This window comes from Capricornis sumatraensis, chromosome 6 (assembly GCF_032405125.1).
Source record: "Capricornis sumatraensis isolate serow.1 chromosome 6, serow.2, whole genome shotgun sequence".
In the NCBI taxonomy this organism is placed as follows: Eukaryota; Metazoa; Chordata; class Mammalia; order Artiodactyla; family Bovidae; genus Capricornis; species Capricornis sumatraensis.
This window is the reverse complement of record NC_091074.1, coordinates 39,342,501-39,355,625: the sequence shown is the minus strand read 5'-3', so window position 1 is coordinate 39,355,625 and position 13,125 is coordinate 39,342,501. Positions and strand designations below refer to the sequence as shown.

The window sequence follows — 13,125 nt, the reverse complement described above, 5'->3', positions numbered from 1 at the left end:
AAATAAATAAATATTTTTAAAAAATAGTAAAGAACTCATAATAGTACAAACAGATGTTAGGTTGTTAAAAACAGCCCGGGGCGGGGCGGGGCGGGGCGGGGAGCGGGCGGGGGATGCAGAAATGTGAGCAAGATTAATGTCAAGAAACAAGAGAGGTGATACAGACACACACATATAGAGAGTATTAAAAGGACCAGTGACCACTAGTTGTGTGTTTGGGACAGGGGTAATGAGTGAATGACAGCAACAGAGGTCAACTCTCAGCATTTCTAATCTGGGAAACTAAAAATACCAGAGCATCATTAGCTTAAAGAGCAGAAAAAGAAATGTTACTTAGAGAAAGGGGGTAGAAATACATTCCTTTTGGACATATTGAGCTTTAAATGTCTAGAAAACAGGAAATAATAGAATTTAGGCTCCATGAGGGTAGGAACTTTTGTTTTTGTTTTTTTAAACATTGTTGATTTCTTTTTCTCACTGGACTATATCACCAGCCCCAGAAACAGTGGCTGGCCCAAAGTGGGCACTCAATAAATATTTGTTGAAAGCATCAATCAATTACATAAGTGAATCTAAGGAGAAAAAAATTTGGAAGTATAAATCAGGGAATCACTGGCCTAAAGATGTTGCTGAAGATAAAGAAGATTAATCAGTGAGAAAATAGAGATTAAGGAGAGAACAGAGACTGGAACTCTGGGAAACGCAGACATTTAAAAACAGAATATAAGAATTACTTTAGGGGTCAAAATCCATTAGAAGCAAGGACTCTTCACGCTTTATCACTCTCAACATGTACTAACAAAACTCCCACCAGCGCCAATACTCTAGGCCAGGTTACTGTTTATTTAGCTGACCCTAAATAAGGATCATCACTGACATCACATTTGACATCACTTTGGTTCCTATACTAATGTGATAACAAATGACTTATGGAAAGTGAAAGTCGCTCAGTCAAGTCCGACTCTTTGCGACCCCATGGACTGTGTAGTCCATGGAATTCTCCAGGCCAGAATACTGGAGTGAATAGCCGTTCCCTTCTCCAGGGGATCTTCCCAACCCAGGGATCGAACCCAGGTCTCTGGCATTGCAGGCAGGTTCTCTACCAGCTGAGCCACAAGGGAAGTCCTTGACTTATGGAAGATAACCTTAATCAAGTCAAATTAAATATAGAAGATTAAAATATCTTAGACATCAAACAATTATTTGTAAGAAAAATTCAAAATCCTAGTGGAATCAAAATATTCCAGCCAGATCCAAGATGAAATAATATCTACATACATGGAAAATCTGGGCTTCCCAGGGAGCTCAGTGGTAAAGAATTTGCCTACCAACGCAAGAAACACAAGAGACACAGGTTCAATCCCTGAGGGAAAATCCCCTGGAGCAGGAAATGGCAACCTACTCCAGTACTCTTGCCTGGGAAATCCTACAGACAGAGAAGCCTGGTGGGCTACAGTCTACAGGGTCACAAAATGTTAGACACAACTGAGCACACACACACACAAAACATGGGGGGAAAAAAATCTAAAAAATCAGTGATCGGGCTCTCTTATTTACCTCCATGCTGCTGCTGCTGCTGCTAAGTTGTTTCAGTCGTGTCCGACTCTGTGCGACCCCATAGATGGCAGCCCACCAGGCTCCCCCGTCCCTGGGATTGTCCAGGCAGGAACACTGGAGTGGGTTGCCGTTGCCCTCTCTAGTGCAGGAAAGTGAAAAGTAAAAGTGAAGTCACTCAGTCGTGTCCGTCTCTTGGCGACCCCATGGACTGCAGCCCACCAGACTCTTCCTGAAGTACTGGAGTGGGTTGCCAGTGCCTTCTCCGACCTCCATACTAAACCAAAACAAATTCACCTCTAGATCTTCCATTACCTGAACAGGCAAACACTCAAAAATATATTAAAGTTTGTCCACAGTAACTGAAACCAATGTTTTTCATAACCTGTACTAAAAACTCTCTAGAGAGAATGCTGTATCCCTCTGACAGCAAAGAGATGCCACTCTCTAAACCAGCTGATAAGCTCATCAGGCAGTGGTAGTCTACACTGCTGAAGACACACTGAGGAAAATCAGCTGATAATTTCCATCATGCTGGCCAGATTCCAAGTTGCTCAGATAAGGGAAAATTATACAAAGAAGTCAAAAGTAATATGAATCTACTCAAACACAAACCTTAGCCATATAAGATAAGCAAGTGTGGGCCAATTCAATCCCCTAATTACTAATTCAGAAATAATTATAACAGGCTACACTATTCAGTTACCTTATGTAATTCCATAGGACTCACTAAGGCCATTCTAACAACCTAGTATTTTCTCTCTAAAAACAAATTAAAAGATCTTATTCTTTCAAGAAACATGACTATTTGCTTCTTAATTAACCCATCTAATATTTAATCACAAACATTAACTGTATTTTACTATGGCACTCAAAGGGCTGTTAAAATTAAGATTGTAAGCCAACTTTCACTTTTGCAATAATCCAGAGAGTGTACCTGCTTTAAATGGTGTTGTTCTGGGGTTTGTAGTTTTTGTTCTTACACATAATTTCAATCAAGTGATGAGAAAGTAGCGACAAACATGTAAATGTTAAAAATGGCCTGAGAAATCTGAATGACCCCAGTAAGAATAACATGTTTTCATAAAATAATGACTATCCCTTCTCCAATTCCTGGTGTGTCCAATGATCATAGGTGTAACATACTTTGGGGGGGGCAATTATTTGGATAATTCGGGCACCAAATTACTCCTTTGTTATCCAATTTATTATATGATTGTTACATAAAGTTGTCAAAAGAAGTAACCAATAAATCTTTCAAAAATTGTAAGAGCTACCAAAAATATGCACAAGGGTCAGGAGAACTAGGCAAGCACTCTGGAATAAAGCTTGGGGCTCAATATTAAGAGTGACTTCACAACGTCATATACAAAATCTTGTGGAAAGCCTCAATACTCATGCAACTTTTTTTTTATATTACCTGACATCTTCAAAAATTAGAAAAATTTAAACCTCCTTATTTTACAATTTACTAGGCTTTTTTTAAAAACAAAACATAACATATATTTTGAAACTTCAACTAACATTAAATAAGGGTATTCAAATTTTATGTTGATCTAAAGGGACAGGAATTTAAGAAGACAGAATAAAACTATCAAATACGAAAGTCTGACCCAACACAGTTGAAACCAAACAAGCACACTACAAGACAGCAAAGTATAAGATAATCCTGAACTATTAAAAAAAAAAAAACTCTAAATGGTATATTCATACAATGAATTAATACTCAGCAATAAACAGTAAAAAACCACGAGTAAAGGCAACACGGATAAACTCAAAATAAGAGTCAAAGCAGTCAGACACAAAGAACGCACTGTATGACTCCATCTATTTAAAGCTCTAGAGAATGCAAACTAATCTATAGTGACAGAAAGCAGATCAGTGGTTACTTGGAGATGGGGAAGTAGGAGAGGCAGGAAAGGATTACCAAGGGGCATGAGAAAAAATCTGCCAGGGATGGACATGCTCAGTCTTGACTGCCAGGATGGTTTCACAAGGGCCAAAACTCAACAAACTATACAATTTCAATAAATGAAGTTTATCATATGTGAACTTCGATTATATTAATACCTCAGTAAAATACTTAAACAAGCCCTCCCCACTCCTTGAGAAAAGGGGAGAGCCTAAACATCCTGAGTTTAGCAACCAACAGATTATTCACTGAATTTAACAGAGCAGCCTAGGGAGAAAAATCCAGGCCAGGGGGGACTGTTTAGACAGACAAAGATGTTGATAGATATATGGCTATGGCTATAGACAAACAGCTGAGAAAAGAAGAGAAGCTAAAGGCAAAGGAGAAAAGGAAAGATACACCCATTTGAATGCAGAGTTCCAAAGAATAGCAAGGAGAGATAAGAAAGCCTTCCTCAATGATCAGGGCAAAGAAATAGAGGAACACAATAGAAAGGGAAAGACTAGAGATCTCGTCAAGAAAATTAGAGATATCAAGGGAACATTTTATGCAAAGATGGGCACAATAAAGGACAGAAATGGTATAGAACAAACAGAAGTAGAAGATATTAAGAGGGGGTAGGCAAGAATACACAGAAGAACCATACAAAAAAGATGTTCATGGCCCAGACAATCACGATAGTGTGATCAGTCACCCAGAGTCACACATCCTGGAATGCGAAGTCAATTGGGCCTTAGGAAGTATCACTACGAACAAAACTAGTGGAGGTGATGGAATTCCAGTTGAGCTATTTCACATCCTAAAAGATGACGCTGTGAAAGTGCAGCATTCAATATGCCCACAAATCTGGTAAACTCAGCAGTGGCTACAGGACTGGAAAAGGTCAGTTTTCATTCCAATCCCAAAGAAAGTCAATGCCAAAGACTGTTCAAACTACCGCACAAATGCACTCATCTCACACACTAATAAAGTAATGCTCAAAATTCTCCAAGCCAGGCTTCAACAGTACGTGAACCATGAACTTCCAGATGTTCAAGCTGGTTTTAGAAAAGGCAGAGGAACCAGAGATCAAATTGCCAACATCTGCTGGATCATCAAAAAAGCAAGAGAGTTCCAGAAAAACATCTACTTTTCCTTTATTGACTATGCCAAAGTCTTTGACTGTGTGGATCACAACAAACTGTGGAAAATTCTTAAAGAGATGGGAATACCAGACCACCTGACCTACCTCCTGAGAAACTATATGCAGGTCAAGAAGTAACTGTTAGAACTGGACATGGAACAACAGACTGATTCCAAATCAGGAAAGGAATACGCCAAGGCTGTGTATTGTCACCCTGCTTATTTAACTTATACGCACAGTACACCATGCAAAATGCTGGGTTGGATGAAGCACAAGCTGGAATCGAGATTGCCAAGAGAAATATCACTAACCTCAGATACGCAGATGACACCACCCTTATGGCAGAAAGCAAAGAACTAATGAGTCTCTTGATGAAAGTGAAAGAGAACAGTGAAAAAGTTGGCTTAAAGCTCAACATTCAGAAAACTAAGATCATGGCATCCAGTCCAATCACTTCATGGCAAATAGTTGGGGAAACAATAGAAACAGTGAGAGAGATTATTTTTATGGGCTCCAAAACCCATGAATGATGGTCACCCAGATGGTGACTACAGCCATGAAATTAAAAGACGCTAGTTCCTTGGAAGGAAAGCTGCTGCTGCTGCTGCTGTTAAATTGCTTCAGTCATGTCCAACTCTATGTGACCCCATAGATGGCAGCCCACCAGGCTCCCCTGTTCCTGGGATTCTCCAGGCAAGAGCACTGGAGAGAGTACCATTTCCGCTATGACAAGCCTAAACTGCATATTAAAAATCAGAGACATTACTCTGCCAACAAAGGTCTGTCTAGTCAAAGCTATGGTTTTTCCATTAGTCATGTATGGATGTGAGAGTTGGACTATAAAGAAAGCTGAGTGCTGAAGAATTGATGCTTTTGAACTGTGCTGTTGGAGAAGACTTTTGAGAGTCCCTTGGACTGCAAGGGGATCCAACCAGTGCATCCTAAAGGAAATCCGTCCTGAATATTCATTTGAAGGACTGATGCTGAAGCTGAAGCTCCAATACCTGGCCACCATTGTAAAAGACCCTGATGCTGGGAATGACTGAAGGCGGGAGGAGAAGGGGACAACAGAGGATGAGATGGTTGGATGGTATCACTGACACAATGGACAGGAGTTTGAGAAGGCTCCGGGAGTTGGTGATGGACAGGGAAGCCTGGCACGCTGCAGTCCATGAGGTCGCAAAGAGAAGGACACAACTGAGCAACTGAACTGAATTGATAAGAGGGATAAATACACACACATATATATGTATATTCTGCAGATTTAATAAGTATAAAGAGGCATTCCAGCACTGTTCTTTTTCTAAAAGAGAACAGCATGACTACATTCACCACTCCCAGATAAATCATGAATGAAGTAGCCAAGAAGGGGGTCAATGTCAGTCAAAAGCCCACTGACTCCTATAGATGAGGCCCTCCAGTGCTACAGTAGGAAATAAATGTTGCCCAGAGGCAGACTTCATGTTTGACTTACTAAAACAAATTACCTTCAAAAGTCTGGGGTGGATCGGGGGATACTTGACTTAAACCTTCTCAACATTATCCAGTAAAGCCTTAGACAAACTGGACCTGTTGGTGAAGGGCAGAACTAGCAACATACAAGAGAAGCTAGCCATTCCTTGTATCGGAGGACCTTTTTAAGTGCAGAATAATCTTTAGTATTTATGGTTCTGTTGTCACAGTTTTGTCAGTTTAGTGATGTCCTATGAGCAGTGGATAACAGATTCCCATTATCATTTTCTTCAGCTAGGTCCCTGAAGCAAGGCATACTAGGGCCCACCTAATTACATATTGTAAAGTTAATCCAAAATTAACTATAGGTCTATAAGAACATTTAATTTTAAGCCCAGATCAAGATTAAACATGCCTTCTCCACTGGCGTCCTATGTACCACATGATGCTCAGCCGTATTATACCTCCTTAAAGAGTCAAGAGACACTAGTTCTAACGGATGCTATTAAAGTCAATTCAAATGCATGGATGTTTAATAATCTCAAGTTATCCTCACTGAGAAGAATGACAATTAGTGAAAACTACTGATCAACAGTTGTACTTGTTCGTTTGTATATCAATACAATCTGGGGGTCCTCATTTCACAAAATACTTATTTTCTTTAGGGAGGGATAGCACCTAGGTGGGAAAAGGCACTGGCGACCCACTCTAGTACTCTTGCCTGGCAAATCCCATGGATGGAGGAGCCTGGTAGGCTGCAGTCCATGGGGTCGCTAAGAGTCAGACACGACTGAGCAACTTCACTTTCACTTTTCACTTTCATGCATTGGAGAAGGAAATGGCAACCCACTCCAGTGTCCTTGCCTGGAGAATCCCAGGAATGGGGGAGCCTGGTGGGCTGCCATCTACTGGGTCACACAGAGTCAGACACGACCGAAGTGACTTAGCAGCAGCAGCTAGGTGAGAGAACTATAGCTAAGTTTTCAGCTTCTTTGCACCTGCCTATGTCATCCATATTTTTCAATGTGCTTTCTTGATCATCAAAATAAGTTACTAAAAGAAAAAACTATCTTATGTATTTTACTGTAACTAGTTTTAAAACATAATAGAGTAAATGAAAAGCATTCCTAAACGTATTCTTACTGTCAACATTAAATGATCAGCACAAACAAAATAGGTTTTTCCCTAAGTTTTTGTTTTGGTTTTTTGTTGTCTAGTAACTGATGTTTCTGTTTTTTCCTTTCTTACAAGTGTTTTACTTTTCACTTATAATGAATGCTGATTTTGCAGATGTAAATAAAACTGAAAGGAAGACAAAGATAACAATTCCCTAGACCAAACAAATTTAACTACCACAATCAAGAATAAAAAAAAAGGCAGGAATTTAAGTATTGTTTTACCTTTTTCAAAAAAAAATCAGCTCCCCAAATTTGGAAGAACTGCTTTAACATTTCTCTAACAAATCTAATTTCATCACTTCAAAAAAGTTTTTATTTTATGATATAAGATATAAATTACTTTTTAAATTATATTTTTTTCAAATGGAGACTAAATTTCTGGGGGAGAAAAAGACTTTGCCAAATATTTGCCCACAAAATGTGCACAGGATATGCACACAATTGTCAGGTCAATATAATCTAAATAACAAATAATACTGTTTTAATCACACTCCAAAACCATCACAAGATGCTGACAATGCTAATAGTTCATCTTTGCCCAATTTAATGTTTTACTCATTTTGTGAGAGAAGAAATATTTTAAGAAAATTGATGGTTTTATGAAAGACTTAAAAAGAAAACTAATTTTGTCTACAAAAAGAAAAGGCCAATTTCCCAGTGAACATCAAAAGAGACAAAATGAGTGGCCTCAGACCAAAGATAAAATACCTTTTTCCTCACATAACAGTTTTCCCTTCTTTCCAAACATCAAATTACCATAGTAATGCTTAGTTACACCACCACAGTAGCCTCCTACAGGACTTCCCTCCCTGACTACCGTAACAGTCCAGTTCTTCAAGGTTTGATGAATTTACAACTTACAGTCTGAGAGCCTTACAGTGTCTGTATGAATTTATCATTGTGCCTCCCCCCAAATTTATATGCTGAAGTTCTAACCTCCAGTACTTCAGAATGTGACAGTAATCTTCTGGAACACTGTATTTATTTTGTGCTCTCTCCAGTGCCTAATTCAGTTCCTCATATCTCCTAATCTATTACTATCTACTCAATGAATGACTATCTTAGACCTTCTTGGGAAGCGTCTCACAGGAAAGCAAGGATATCAGTTTTCTCTATCTAGAAACAGTTCATCTCCTTATTATTATCCGCCCATGTGGAAAATGAAAGTGAAGTCGCTCAGTTGTGTTCCACTCTTTCTGACTTCATGAACTATAGCCCACCAGACTCCTCATCCATGGAATTTTCCAGGCAAGGAATCTACAGTGGGTTGCCATTTCCTTCTCCAGGGGATCTTCCCAACCCAGGGATCGAACCCCGGTCTCCTGCACTACAGGGATTCTCTTTACTGTCTGAACCACCAGGCAAGCCCTCACCCATGTGGAATCCACTATAATTATTTAAGCACAGTATATCAACTTTACCATACTACATGTCATTTCCAATTGTATTTTTACTGATGCTCTTTTATGCAGGAAACTAATTTGAAAGAGAAAATAATTGTGTTCTTGTTATAAATATGGGGTTGATAATGTTATGTAACAATGTACTAATAACAAAATCAAATGAACTGCTTCTTTAGGCCAAATGTGTTTTAAGAGCACATGTGACTGTTTAGAAAATAATATCATTCACATGCACCATCAAGCCGTCCTGAATTGTACGGGAAGGTGTTTACTTCTTCACTCAATTACAGAATCTTCGGCTGATAGACATGTAGCCTGCTCTAATAACACATAGGAACATTCCCAATCCAATATGTTATCTCTGCCCAAAGATCTTTTGTGAAAAGCACAGAGGGCTTTGTTCAGTTCAGTTCAGTTGCTCAGTCGTGTCCAACTCTTTGCGACCCCATGAGTCGCAGCACGCCAGGCCTCCCTGTCCATCGAGTCCGTGATGCCATCCAGCCCGTGATGCCATCCAGCCATCTCATCCTCGGTCGTCCCCTTCTCCTCCTGCCCCCAATCCCTCCCAGCATCAGAGTCTTTTCCAATGAGTCAACCCTTCGCATGAGGTGGCCAAAGTACTGGAGCTTCAGCTTTAGCATCATTCTTTCCAAAGAAATCCCAGGGTTGATCTCCTTCAGAATGGACTGGTTGGATCTCCTTGCAGTCCAAGGGATTCTCAAGAGTCTTCTACAACACCACAGTTCAAAAGCATCAATTCTTCGGCGCTCAGCCTTCTTCACAGTCCAACTCTCACATCCGTACATGACCACAGGAAAAACCATAGCCTTGATTAGACGGACCTTAGTCGGCAAAGTAATGCCTCTGCTTTTGAATATACTATCTAGGTTGGTCATAACTTTTCTTCCAAGGAGTCAGCGTCTTTTAATTTCATGGCTGCAGTCACCATCTGCAGCGATTTTGGAGCCCAAAAAAATAAAGTCTGATACTGTTTCTACTGTTTCCCCATCTATTTCCCACGAACTGAGAGGGCTTTGTGCATATTGTAAATATACAAAATGGAGCAACTCAACCTGAGTCAAGTCTATGATATCAGACTTCAGATGTAATCTGGAGAAAATTATCTGCTCTTAACACAGGACAGTATCTTCCGGAGGCAATTAACTGCTACTCTCCAGCTTCAAATCCCTTAATCTAAAACCTAGACAATGGGTGCATTTCTTTGGAAAGCAGAGCCCCTCCACCACAGCAGCTAAAGACCTGAATCAATGTGAAATTACATTTCAAGGCCTTCCATAAATATCTCAGAGCACCAAGCCTTGCAGACATGTAATCAACTCTGGGGACAGCCTCTACTCTGACAACACATTTATGCATTCAAAGTTACCTGACATGCAAAGAGGACTGCAGGGATGAAACAGGGCACTGCCTACATGCCAGAAATTTGGAACACAACAAAACCTGACTTCTACCTTTCCCTTCCCCAGCAACAACCACCACTGGGCTCAGGCACTACAATGAAGCAGTGTGTTAAAGGAAGAAAGGAAACCAGAAACAAGGGAAGGGAAAAGAAATACTGAAAAGAGCCAAGGAAATGGGAGGGAAGGTATTACATGTGAGCAATCTAGTAGTAATACATTGAGATAAACTTCATCGATTTTTTGTTTGTTTTACAAATAAGGTAGGCAAGATGAGCGATGATGAGTCAAGGAGCCCCCCAAACTACCTTTGCGTAGGTGAGAACTTGCCTGTGGAAAGGAACTTATGATACCCCCTAACCTCTGCTTCTCTCTACATAAATAAACAAAAATATAGTTATCAACACTGCTCAGGTAGCAGAGTAACTAGAAGTCACCAGAACTCACTGCAGAGCACCTTGAGATATAGCTATCTATATTAAACATAAGATAACTAAATATATAGTTTCTGCTAATCAGAAACCCCACTTTAGGCTAGATTCTAAAAAAGAAAGATGCCAAAAGGTTAAGAAAACTTTTTGAGAGTGAAACGTGGAAATGAGAAAATCCAACACATTAACTTGTCCAACTACTGGGGAACAGTCTGCCATTTCCTAGGATACCAGAAACAGGACTTAAAAGGCAATGAAATTAAACAATACACTCATCACAAGAAGGAGTATGTAAGCAATACTTCTGAAGCCTGATCTTGATTGGCAACTTTTTCTGTAGAGCAAGACAGCAAACTTTTCAGACTCTGAAGGCTATCCATCTCTATCTCAACTATGCAACCAATCAACTATGTCACTGCTTCCGTGAAACCAGATGCCAACAGTAAGAATGCACCACAGACAAAAGGAATGAGTGCGGCTGTGCTCCAATTAAACTTTATGGGCACTGACATTTGATTTTCATGTAATTTTCACGTCATGAAGTGTTATTCTTTTGATTGCGTTTTTCGACCATTTAAAAGTGTACAAACCATCCAAAGCTCTTAAACTTCAGGGGAAAAAAAACAGGCTGCGGCAGAAAGATTTGGCCCATGGCCCTTAAGTTTACAAATCTCTGCTTTTAAGGATTTTCCTGTCAACTGTGAGGAGCAGAGTGTGCAGTACAGCCCAGTCTAGATAAATGTCGCCCATTTATAAACTAGCCCATTAGCAAGCAGGAAATCTGGGCATCCCAGACAAAATTATCTCCACCACCCTCCAAAGCTTCCAGCCCCTCCCTCAGGCAAGGGTGCAGGTGCAGTCATCTTGAGCTTTGCATTGCATTAGAACTCTAGCCAAGGAACTTCAAGTTTTGGGTTTTTTTTTTAATTCAACTGCCTAATTCTACCAAGGGCTAAAGCAAGTATTAAGCAAATTCAGATGATGCAATTCTTATATAAAGTTCACTTTAGTCACCTATACCCAAACGCACATGTAATCCTGAAATCCCCACTGCATCACCTTGTAAGTTTTTCACACTAGATGTTATTTATTCTTAAAAGGCAACCTAAATGAGAAATGTCCAGAGAAAAGGAGTGTTTACACCATGGCTGTCCAACAAAGCTGGATGACAAGTTTGGCCACTTTTCAGATTATTCCCCTCTCCACATCAAAAGAACTTGGAGAGGTTTCCTTCTAGGCTGGTGAAAGTAAGGTCCTCTCATCTGGTATCTCTGAAACACTAGCTGCCACCCGCTCCCATTTCGCCCAAAGCACACAGCGCCCATACCCAGGTTCCGCCCTAGCAGAGCGACCTCAGCACCCCCAGCCGCGGAGATGGAGGGAGACGTCCCGCCGCCCTCGACTCGCCCGCGGACACTGAGGAGCGGCGGCCACCTCCGGCCTTCGCACGGCCCCTCCTCCTCTCCGCAGTCCCAGCTTGAATTTCCACGCGATCTACAGGAAAGAATAGCCCAGCCTTTGTGCCTCTGTAAGAACGCAAGCAAGAATTTACACCATCACCACCGGTGAAACAAACACACACACATACACGCACAGCGAATTCAGAGCAGCGCTTCCCTAGAAACATCCGGCATCCCAAGGCTGCGAAATTGCAGACAAAGGCGCCCCACTGGCGCGGGCTGGGGGGCGGGGGGGAGGGCGAAGGGGGGGAGGCGAGAGAAAAATGCTCCCACCAACGCGGACACGAGATGTTAAGGGCACGGGCGCTAGGGGGAGGGGTGAGGAGTGGGGGCGGGTACCAGTGAGCCGCCCGTTCTGGGTGCCCCGCTGCAGCCGAGGCGAGGATCGCCAGTCTAGGGGCGCATCCCCATCCCCTGCCGACCCTCGCGGAGCGATCGAGTGGGCGTCCGGCCTGAGCCGCGGCCAACAGCAACAGGCGACCGTGCCAGGCCCGGGGCTCCCCTCCCTGCCACCCTTACTATGCCCTACCAGGCGAACGAAAAGATGAAACTTTTCAGTCTCTTAAGAGTCAACAAGAGCAAAAGAGGAGGGAAGTGGATTAAAGAACCAGGACGACAGCTCGGAAACCCTGCGAGTCGCAAAGGAAACTTCCAGACTCCCATTCTTTTCAAGAGCCAAAGAAGCAGCGACTTCTCGGTAGCGCGGGGTGGGGCAAGCTCACCCCTCCCGCCGCCCGCGCCGAGCGCCCAGCCCCCGGCACCCGCGCACCTTCCCAGCCGGGGCGCGCGCAGGCCGCGGGGGCGCGCTCCGGCCTCCCGGCCCGGGCCCCGGCGCCGCTTACCCGGCTCGCGACGGCCGCCCTCGGCGGGAACGCTAAAGGGGCGGAGGGTGGGGACGCGGGGAGCCTCGCCTCGCCCACGCTTGCTCTCTTCTGTCCCGAAGTAACGGCCCGGCGAGGAGCTTCGGAATGAACGCGCACAGACGCTCCCGCGCGACCGAGAAACTTAATCCCGCCCGAGCACCGGCGGCCCGAAGCCAGCTTCAGCCTCCGTCGCCCCCTCCCGCTGCGTGCGCCGCACTTGCGCTAACCGGGGCTGCCGCGGAGGCGGCGGCGTTGGCGGCGGCGAGGCTCGGGCCGCCCGGGCTGCGTGACGCCTGCGGCCGGCGGGGCGGCGGGCGCGCCTCGGCCAATC

At 42.9% G+C, this 13,125-nt stretch overlaps 1 protein-coding gene across 1 annotated transcript in view; it reads right to left on the bottom strand.

Annotated features, from left to right (window-relative positions):
* MPDZ (multiple PDZ domain crumbs cell polarity complex component) overlaps positions 1-12,856 on the bottom strand; it is a 176,484-nt gene extending 163,628 nt beyond the window's left edge. The window contains exon 1 of the mRNA XM_068974237.1: positions 12,774-12,856. The gene's annotated coding sequence lies outside the window, so the exon portion shown is untranslated. The remainder of the gene's footprint in view (positions 1-12,773) is intronic.
* Positions 12,857-13,125: the final 269 nt, after the last annotated feature.